This window comes from Oratosquilla oratoria, chromosome 5, assembly GCF_046742065.1.
Source record: "Oratosquilla oratoria isolate Oo_2021 chromosome 5, ASM4674206v1, whole genome shotgun sequence".
Lineage (NCBI taxonomy): Eukaryota > Metazoa > Arthropoda > Malacostraca > Stomatopoda > Squillidae > Oratosquilla > Oratosquilla oratoria.
This window is the reverse complement of record NC_134781.1, coordinates 78312358-78321556: the sequence shown is the minus strand read 5'-3', so window position 1 is coordinate 78321556 and position 9199 is coordinate 78312358. Positions and strand designations below refer to the sequence as shown.

Genomic DNA, 9199 nt, shown 5'->3' with positions numbered 1-9199 from the left:
ACATTCTAGAACTACCTCTCCTCAATGGGTGCAAGATGGTCTCATATGCAGATGCCCTTGGTCTCATAATTACTGGGAGGCGACAGTGTTTCAGCAGGGCCAAGTTCTGTTTAAACACTGTGGCGACCGAGTGTTGCAAATAGGGTTAAAGATCTCGTCTACCAAATCGAAAGTCATGGCGTTCGGACTCTGGAGTGAGGGAAAGCACCTCACCATCAAGGACCTTGGGCTGGACTGGGTCCACCAGTTCCAGTACCTGAGGGGGTCTGGATTGATTGGAGGCTCTCCTTTGAGAAGGAACTATCCTATCTCAAGGAGAGGCTGAAGGTTGAAATAAATTATGAAAGCAATGACGGGGAAGGCACTTGGTGCTACACACCAGGTCCTTCGCGTGTTTTACATGCAAGTGGTCCGCAGTTTGGTGCGCTACACTGCCCCCACAGCTCTCTTAACTGCGACGAATGTTGATCTCAGAGCACTGGAGCCTCGCCAGAATGAAGCAGCGAGGATTATCTTAGGAGCCCAACCATGGTCTAAGGTTGTTAACCTCCAGATGGAGGCTTCATTGCCTTCATTAACGTCAAGGATCAGAAGGCTCGAGGTTGACTTTTTTGCCAAGGTCCTCCAGAACCTTAGGATAACTGAACTGAGTCAGAACGTTGAGATCGGTCTGGGAAGGGGTGGATAACCTTATCCACCACGGTACCTGGCTACCTCAAGCGGCTAGACTACTAGACTCCTTTGGGTTCCCCGGTGCTCTCCTTGAGAAGGGAAGGGACTCTCCTCACCCGGAGTTCAAGTCTCAACTTTCATGGCTTTCGATACCTGCTGCTTTTGTGATCACCAAGCTCCCCAGTAAGGAGTTGTGTGACCAGGAAAGAGTGCGAGCGCACTGTCGAGACCTGGGATTGCAGTCTTATTATACGGTCTGGGAGCTACCTTCGTGATGGATGTTTTTATTTTTGGCAGGAGAGTATCTGACCATGCGTCCACTCTTCAAGCCGAAGCCATAGCGGTCCAAGGAGTATTAGAGCATGTTCTAATATCACGATCTGGTCCTGTAGTGGTCCACATGGACTCACAGTCTCTGTTAGGCAGCTTACAAACTACGCAGCCCAGTGACAGTATGCGCCTACTGATCTCCATCCTAGAACTCCTGCTGAAGCTCCACCAGCAAGGCAGGAGTGTTGCGCTCAACTGGGTGCCAAGCCATGTAGGCGTCCCTGGAAACGAGCTAGCCCACGTGGCAGTAGAGGTGGCCCGCCAAAGACCCGAAGTCGATGTTGTCGTTCCTCTCAGCAGAAACCAGTTGCGTCTACGCACCAGGACTAGCCAGGTACAACGGTTCTTCCAGTACAGACTGGAGGCAGAGGTGTCAGGGAGAGCGAGGTGATACAAGGCAGTCACCGACTATGAACCTCTTGTACTTCCTCACTGTACGCATAGAAAAGTAGAGACTGCTTTTCAGACAGGCTGGAGGACCGTTGTTTCTGGCAGATCAAGCGACAACCGAGACCAGAAGAAAGATGTCACCACTGCAGCCACCCAGATGTTATTCTTCAGCAAGACCTCCTACATTGCCCCGCAACTGCTTTTCTTCTAAGGAGAGGGCCCCCGACAATATCTGAGGGTCTTCTGCTCAGCTGATGGAGTGTCACCTTCCCCCCTTTGATTTTATATATTGTATATTGATATTTTGTGCATACATTTCACAGTGTTAGAAAGGGTGTATTCAGCAGGATATGCATACATATTTTCCATACGTATGCATATCCGGAATGTATATGAGTGTGTATGGCCGAGGCCATACAGTGACACACTCATACATTGAATCACCCTTCAAGCAGGCTTACACTAAAGCCCGTAGGGATATCTATTCCTAAATAATAAACAACAACAGCAACCAATAAAGCCATTCCTCACAGATGTTGACGTCAGCCTCCAACTCCATGTCTCCTGAGCCACGACATCACGCTATAAGTGATGATGATGATGATATGGTTTAACGTCACACACTCCCCCCTATCGGGAGGCTAGGACGGTGCCCCTCACAGAGGGCTTTGTAGCGTGGAATTTAATTAACCATGCCCTTGGTTCAACTTCGCTGGTGGCAGGATTCGAACCGTCCTCACCTCGACCTTCGCCGCAAGTAACGACGCCTTAACCCGCTCAGCCACGCTATAAGTACCCCTAAAAAACGCCGGTGGAAATAGCCTCCTTTCATACTCAACTATCTTTTCATTTTCATACAGACATCACTTCCCTTCCTACAACTACCGATCTCGCGCGAGCGGGTGTTCTTTTCTAGGTAGTCCATAGTCCATTCCGACTTGCTTTGTCGTTTGATGGACACCTAACCCGTCTCAGGAACAAGTATTTAAGATAAAATGTTGAAGTGCCCTGTGTAGCGATAATACAAGGTAGGTCTTTCCTCCTGATTGTGTGGTTGTGTTGCTGTTGTTGTTTTGTTTTTTTTGTGAGTGGTCGCAATCGCGTTTGGCGATCGCACAGTTTCGTCTGTAGAACTGAAACAAGATTTTTGGTAGCTACAGAATAGTCAGAGAATAGGACTATGACACATGGCACCAGCCAGAATAAAAAGTATAGTGAGTGCCACAGTGCACGGAATAAGAAAATGTTTTTAGCGTTTACACTGTTATCACCAAAGCGATAAGATCGCCTCCTCGTTTTGTTGTTCCGATAGTTGTAAAGTTATCTTCAGGCATTGATATAGTTGTTAATCTAACGCCTGAATATATTTATTTAATTTGCTTATGAGGATAATTTCGTATAAATGTAGCTACTGTTCCAACTTTATTCTGGTAATTTCGACCCACGTAAGTTGTGTACCATGTTTTATGGTACGTTATGCTCCCGGTGCTGTTATATCGCTGAGGCCATTTATTTATTTATTTACTTATTTATTCATCTATTTATTTATTTATATTATTATTTTATTCATTGGGTTACGGGCGCCTTGGATCCTTCCCCTTAGGTCGGAGGGCGGAGGAAAAATTGCCACAACACATTTATTTATATAAAGCTTTTAGGAGGCCATGTTGTTAGGTCGGAGGACTTTTTTTCAGATTCGTTTTATTTATACCTTCTCACTGGCCAGACTGATGAGCATGTAGGTTACTGTATGTATCAAGCTTTGCATGTGTTGTACAAACAGTAGTCACAGTAATTTTTGTTTATTTATTTATTCATCTATTTTATTTTGATCGTTATACCAGCGCTAGTCGGCAGTATGACGGAAATAAAAAGAGGTTTTTGGTTTATACAATAGGCACATTTTTTTTTTTTTTTTTTTATCGGTAGATCAGCGCTAGTCGGCAATACGACGGAAATAAAAAGAGGTTTTTGTTTTATTTCCATTTCGGGTTTCCAAACGTCGGCGGACCCGTCCCCCAATGAATAAAAGATGTCTAGCCTCAACGATGATCGTCAAACGATTATCTAGACTTTAGAGCAGTGGTTCTTAACCTTTTTTGGCAGCGACCCAAAATTTTGCACAAATCAAGCATCGCGACCCAAGCCTACATAGATATACGAATTATTTTTATAATATTATGCTATTAAAAGCGGGTTTTATTTATTTTTTATTTAATCATGGTCTGCTTAGAATCCTAAAACTAGGCATCATGTATTTTAATTATTACAGTATATAATTATAATATATTTGTAGTGGGAAAATAATTATTTTCTGCAAACCCTTAGCGACCCAATAAAATGGCTTGGTGACCCAAATTTGGGTCGCGACCCAGGGGTTAAGAACCACTGCTATAGAGCACCAATTCTTCGTCTTTGAGTGATGGGGCTGCTTTACTTCGCGCTGCAAATCGTGAGGCTGATCATTTTAACCGAACCTACATCCAACGCGCTTACCCAAATAGGATGCCAGTCAGTAGGATGCGCGTCACCTGCCTATAATAGCTGTGGTACGAGACTAATAATCGTACCAAGCGAAACGTACCTTTAGAAGTGACTTTGGTACTGAGGCGAAAGAAGGAAAATTGGTTAAGATTATATTCCTTTGATCTTCTATCGGCACCAATTGTTGTGATAAGACATCCAAATGTGTTATTAGGATGAAATAAATGTACTTGGTTTATTAAAGATATATATATATATATATATATATATATATATATATATATATATATATGTATGTATGTATGTATATATCCCAAGACAGGTAATTTGTTCATGCAGCAATGGTTTTAAGGTCATTGTATTCAGTTTAGTATTCTGTTTAGTAAATATGTGTTTTCCGTCAGGATTCTAGTTTTCAAACTTGTCAGGCAGGTTTAGGACATCTCCCCCCTTTGTGTGTGTGTGTGTGTGTGTGTGTGTGTGTGTGTGTGTGTGTGTGTGTGTTGGCTCTCGTGAGATGCTGGCCGCTGTCGCCGCCACCGCCTCGTCTGGGACTCTCGCTCCGACCCTGGGCCGAAGCCACCGCTGCCGACGGGGCTCTAGCCCAGTTGGGCGCGACGAGGAACACCGCCGGTGGCACTAGGCTGTACCAACGACCTAAGGAATTCCTACTCCAGAGTAGGAAACTTACGGCGCCGAGGAATGTCGAGAGCTCCATCGAGCCGCCGATCAGGGAAGATCGGCGGGAAGTCGCGGGCAGAAGAGGGGCACTCCTTCCAGGAGCACTTGTGCAAGTGTTCGGGGTGCTCGCCCGCTCTCGACAAGCGCCTTTCGTCAAGACAGCCTTCCACGGAACCTGGAGGGCCCCCAGGAACCACCGGACCTGCTCAGAACGACAGGGACCGAAGAAGAGACAGAGCAAGCACCTCGGTCGGTGGTACGAGCGCAAGTGCCCGCCGGCCTCTGACGCTCTGCGACGAACTTCGACGGGATCTCGGGGTCCCTCGCGAAGACGTAGGCCGGAGGAGAAGGACTCCCTGGCCGGAGGTGCTGGACTAGTGCTCGGGGCACCGCCCTCCGAGTGTCCAGCGAGTCCGTGAGTGAATGTGTGCGTTAGAGCGAGCGAATGAGTGCATATGTATGTGTGAATGAGCGTGCGAATGTGTGAGTGAATGAGTGTGTGCATGTGTATGATCGAGTGTGTGTGAGTGTATGTACACGGTCCTCCCCTCAGCTGAATAAAGTCGTTTGGTGCTTCGGTCATGGCAAACTTCGTCATGAAGTGTCTCAGTGAATAGTGTAGGAGTTGGTTAGCGGAGTCTTGACCTCTTCACTAGTGTTTAGTTTTCTTTTCTAATAAAACCTTCTGGCGCTCGCTAGCTTGCCTAAAAACATAAATCATTTAAGTGCAATAGTAGCCATTTTTTATATAAAATACATACATTTACCTAGACGTGTTTTTATTCATACACACACGCACACACACATATACACACACACACACACACACACACACACACACACACACACACACACACACACACACACACACACACACACACACTACAAGACGACACTCCGACCCTACTGAGCAAAAAATTGTGTGTGTATGTGTGTGTGTGTGTGTCTGTGTGTGTGTGTGTGTGTGTTCACAGCATTACCTATAGATCGGGCCACGTGAATTCTGAGCTCTCATGCGGGAAGATAATAGATGTTGATAACAAGTCTATCACGTGATGCAAGACCGTGGTTAATAACATACACATACACGACTCGACGGCGCAGTTGTAGCGTTCGCGGCAAGGACTTGGATGTGTATGAGTGTAAGGTCACAATATATCATATAGATCCATAAATGAGCTCTCATCGTGTGTGTGTGTGTGTATGTGCATGTGTGTGCGTGTGTGTGTATGTGCATGTGTGTGCGTGTGTGAGAAGGATTGTCGTAATTATCGATTTGACGTAAATGGTCACCTTTGTGGCTACTTGGAAAACCAGTGACACGGCCTTCCTTTCGTGCATGGTGGAGGAAGGGGTAGATGACGGCTGACGTTTGTGTCAGCTGATGCCGACTCCATGAATCATCGCCAGTTGCTGACTTCACGAGTGAGTCAACGTAGACGATCCCCCCGATCGTCTACGGACTTCTGGATGATGGCGGGGGAAGGCGAGAGCAATGGATATCGGGAGGAAAGATGGTCCCCGAAATAGAGGTGAATTCCCGAGGGGCTGGGCCCTAGATAGATAGAGAGAGAGAGAAGGTCTGCGCAGGACGCGTGGCGTGGCGTGGCACCAGGATGCCATGTCCCGGTCTCCACGACTCGTGACGTCTTGCCACTGTTACCATTTTGTTCCCTCCGCGGCGCCAACGCCTCGGTGCTATTTCGAGTCCTGTCGATGCTCTTGTTCGGTACCTCGGGTCATTTTGTCCCTCGTTTGTCTCTGGATGCTGTGCTACTGAAAGGCGTTCGGAAAGATTGGTGTCACTACTTGTTTACTATAGTCTGTGCGCCCCAAGGAGTCCGTTGAGGGTGTGGCATGCGTCGTGGTTTACTCTCTCTCTCTCTTTATATATATATATATATATATATATATATATATATATATATAGTCGCTCTCGGGACTAGTTGTGATAGTCTGGGGCGCTGCTAAAGCGTTCCTTTCGAAGTCATTGTTCTTGGCTGTGGTGGATGTTGATGTTGGCACCGATTCGTTTTGCGTGCCGTGTCTGTGTTTGTAAACATTTAATGGGCAGCATTTGTCTGGCAGTTCCGTCGTTGTTTAGTGTTCTTGCGAGAGGACTACTGTGGTAGTACGCGTGTCCTTGAGCCGATTGAGAAATCACCTCCATTGCTGCTTGCTGACTGGCGAAGGGGTCGACTCACCGAGCCGAGTAGATAGTTAGAATAACGAGAAAGGGTTAACCGCCGTGACTTAATCCCTTTCGCAACTAAAGGGGACTCACACAGATGAATGACATAGCCTGGCGGTAGACAGAGTGTAACGTCAGGTATTAACTAGTGTGGAGAGGATTAATGATCGAATACATTGACGTCCGCCATGACACTGGGGACAGGAGAGGAGTTAAAGAAAAGTTCTACCAATGTGGAGTGGTTGTTGCTAACGTACTCCCCCACAGCGTGTCTAAACCCCCCCCCCGAGCCGTCTTAGAGTACTGCTTGGTCGTTCGGGTGGGTGAAGGGGGGGGGGAGTAGGAAGGGAGACTCGATCGGTGAGATCAAGAAAGATACGGGACTCGTTCTTAATGCCGAGAAGTGATAAGCAGACGTCTAGATGTCTGAACAGGTAACACGTGTTGTTGTTGGGAGTCAGGACAGATTAGAAGGGGGTGGGGGGAATGAGAATGGAACACACACACACACACACACACACACACACACACACACACACACACATACACACACACACCTCGTGGCGCAGTTGGTAGAGTTCCCGGCTGCCACTACGGAGGTCTGGGTTCGAATTCCGTCCAGGGCTGAAATGATTTCAGTATCGCTGCGTTGCGGGTTGTTACTCTAACTTTCGTGGGCGGGGATTTGGGTGGGTGTGTGCGTGTAAAGCATTACCCATAGATCGGCCATATACGAGCTCTGAGCTCTCTTCTGGGAGGGAAACAGCTATCGATCACGAGTCCAACACGTGATCCAAAAACCGTTGTGAATCACACACACACACACACACACACACACACACACACACACACACACACACACACACACACACACACACACACACACACACACACACACACACACACACACACACAGTCGTGAGGGGGTGGGAAGGCTTGGTAAAAAAAAAAGTGAGAAAGGGGATAGTCCAAAGTGCAACCAAACTGTGTAATTCTAATCGCAACTTCTAGCTAAGGGTTGGCCTTCTTTTCCTGGGATGGCAAAGGGTCTGCCCATTCCTTAGTTTGACTACAAGCTTGCTCATATCCTGTGCTCGTGCGTGCGTACGTACGTACGTGCACGTACTACCCCTGGGTCTTTCTCGAGTGTACTAACTTGGCGGGGGTGTGGTGTACAGCCAGAGAATGCATTAAGAGTTCAAGAGTGTTTGTCTGTGTGTGTGTGTGTGTGTGTGTGTGTGTGTGTGTGTGTGTGTGTGTGTGTGTGTGTGTGTGTGTGTGTGTGTGTGTGTGTGTGTGTGTGAAGGGACATCATGTTTTCTCGCTTCTGCCAATGGAAATTTTATTTTATTGGTCGTGGTTTCAGAATTCGAATGCAACTTCTTTTGTACTGCAATTGAGTCGTCCGTGACGGTACTCAGCCGCACTCGCCCTTCTCCAGCTCACAAGGGTCATCTTGGCAAACTCTTCAATCCATCTCCATGCAGAGATATTATATATATATATATATATATATATATATTATATATATAGATATATATATAGAGATATATATATAGATATATTTCATCAACCACAATACACTTTAATTCAAAGCCATCAACATCGAGAGAGACTCGAGAAGGCCAACATGCAGAAATCGAAACGCGGTACGGCCAAGGACTCGAACCCGAGCTAACACGTGACAAGTGTTAGTGACTTAACCGATTGTGTCATATATATATATATATATATATATATATATATATATATATATATATATATATATATATATATGACGAAACCAAGAATTTCACGTAGTGATGCAATGCCGTGGCGCCAGGAAACTTATCTCTAAAGTTTTACAGACTTAACATTGTCTAGTTTCAATTCTGCCAGGTCAGTAGGAATACATGTACCAAGTTATCACCGTCTTGGAACGGTAGGTGATATCTTGATATTCTGTCGACTATCGATATATTTTATCGTGTAAAGTCATTGAACGAGATGCAGATAGCTAAGGTTGCTAGCAAGACATAAACCGAGCGTCGAATGACAGCAGACTAGACATTGGCGTCGACAGCGACTGTCTGGGAACGTTTGGCGCTCTAGCTTTGAACTGGTGACGTCATGTCGTGTTGTACTGCCTGGGCGACGCGGCCGAAGCGACGGGACGCGACGACGACTGCAGTGGGTGTAGAGCTGTGACGTTGAGGGCACGCTCACAGTCGGGCACTGCCTTCGTGACTGTGTGTGTGTGTGGTGGAGCGGTGACTAAACAAGTGACTAATTAGTGAATAATACTCAGTGTGTAAACTCGAATACTATGTTGATATCTCGTGTAATGTGTTGTTTTGTCGTCATTTTTTTTTATTTACGTTCCTTAGTTTGTGCGATTGGCGAATATAATACCACCTCGTTGATGGTGTGTTTATGTGTTGTGTCGTCATGTTGATATATGATTGTCAAAGT

At 46.3% G+C, this 9199-nt stretch overlaps 1 protein-coding gene across 8 annotated transcripts in view; it reads left to right on the top strand.

Annotated features, from left to right (window-relative positions):
• The window catches only part of Rgl (Ral guanine nucleotide dissociation stimulator-like), a 235468-nt gene that overhangs the window by 190928 nt on the left and 35341 nt on the right, over nucleotides 1–9199 (top strand). The window contains exon 1 of one of the 8 annotated variants that reach the window (XM_076185498.1): nucleotides 8891–9034. The exons of 5 other annotated variants lie outside the window; for them this stretch is intronic. The gene's annotated coding sequence lies outside the window, so the exon portion shown is untranslated. Of the gene's footprint in view, nucleotides 1–8890; nucleotides 9035–9199 lie in introns of those variants that run through there. 2 more of the 8 variants (XM_076185499.1, XM_076185500.1) reach the window with 2 other exon arrangements.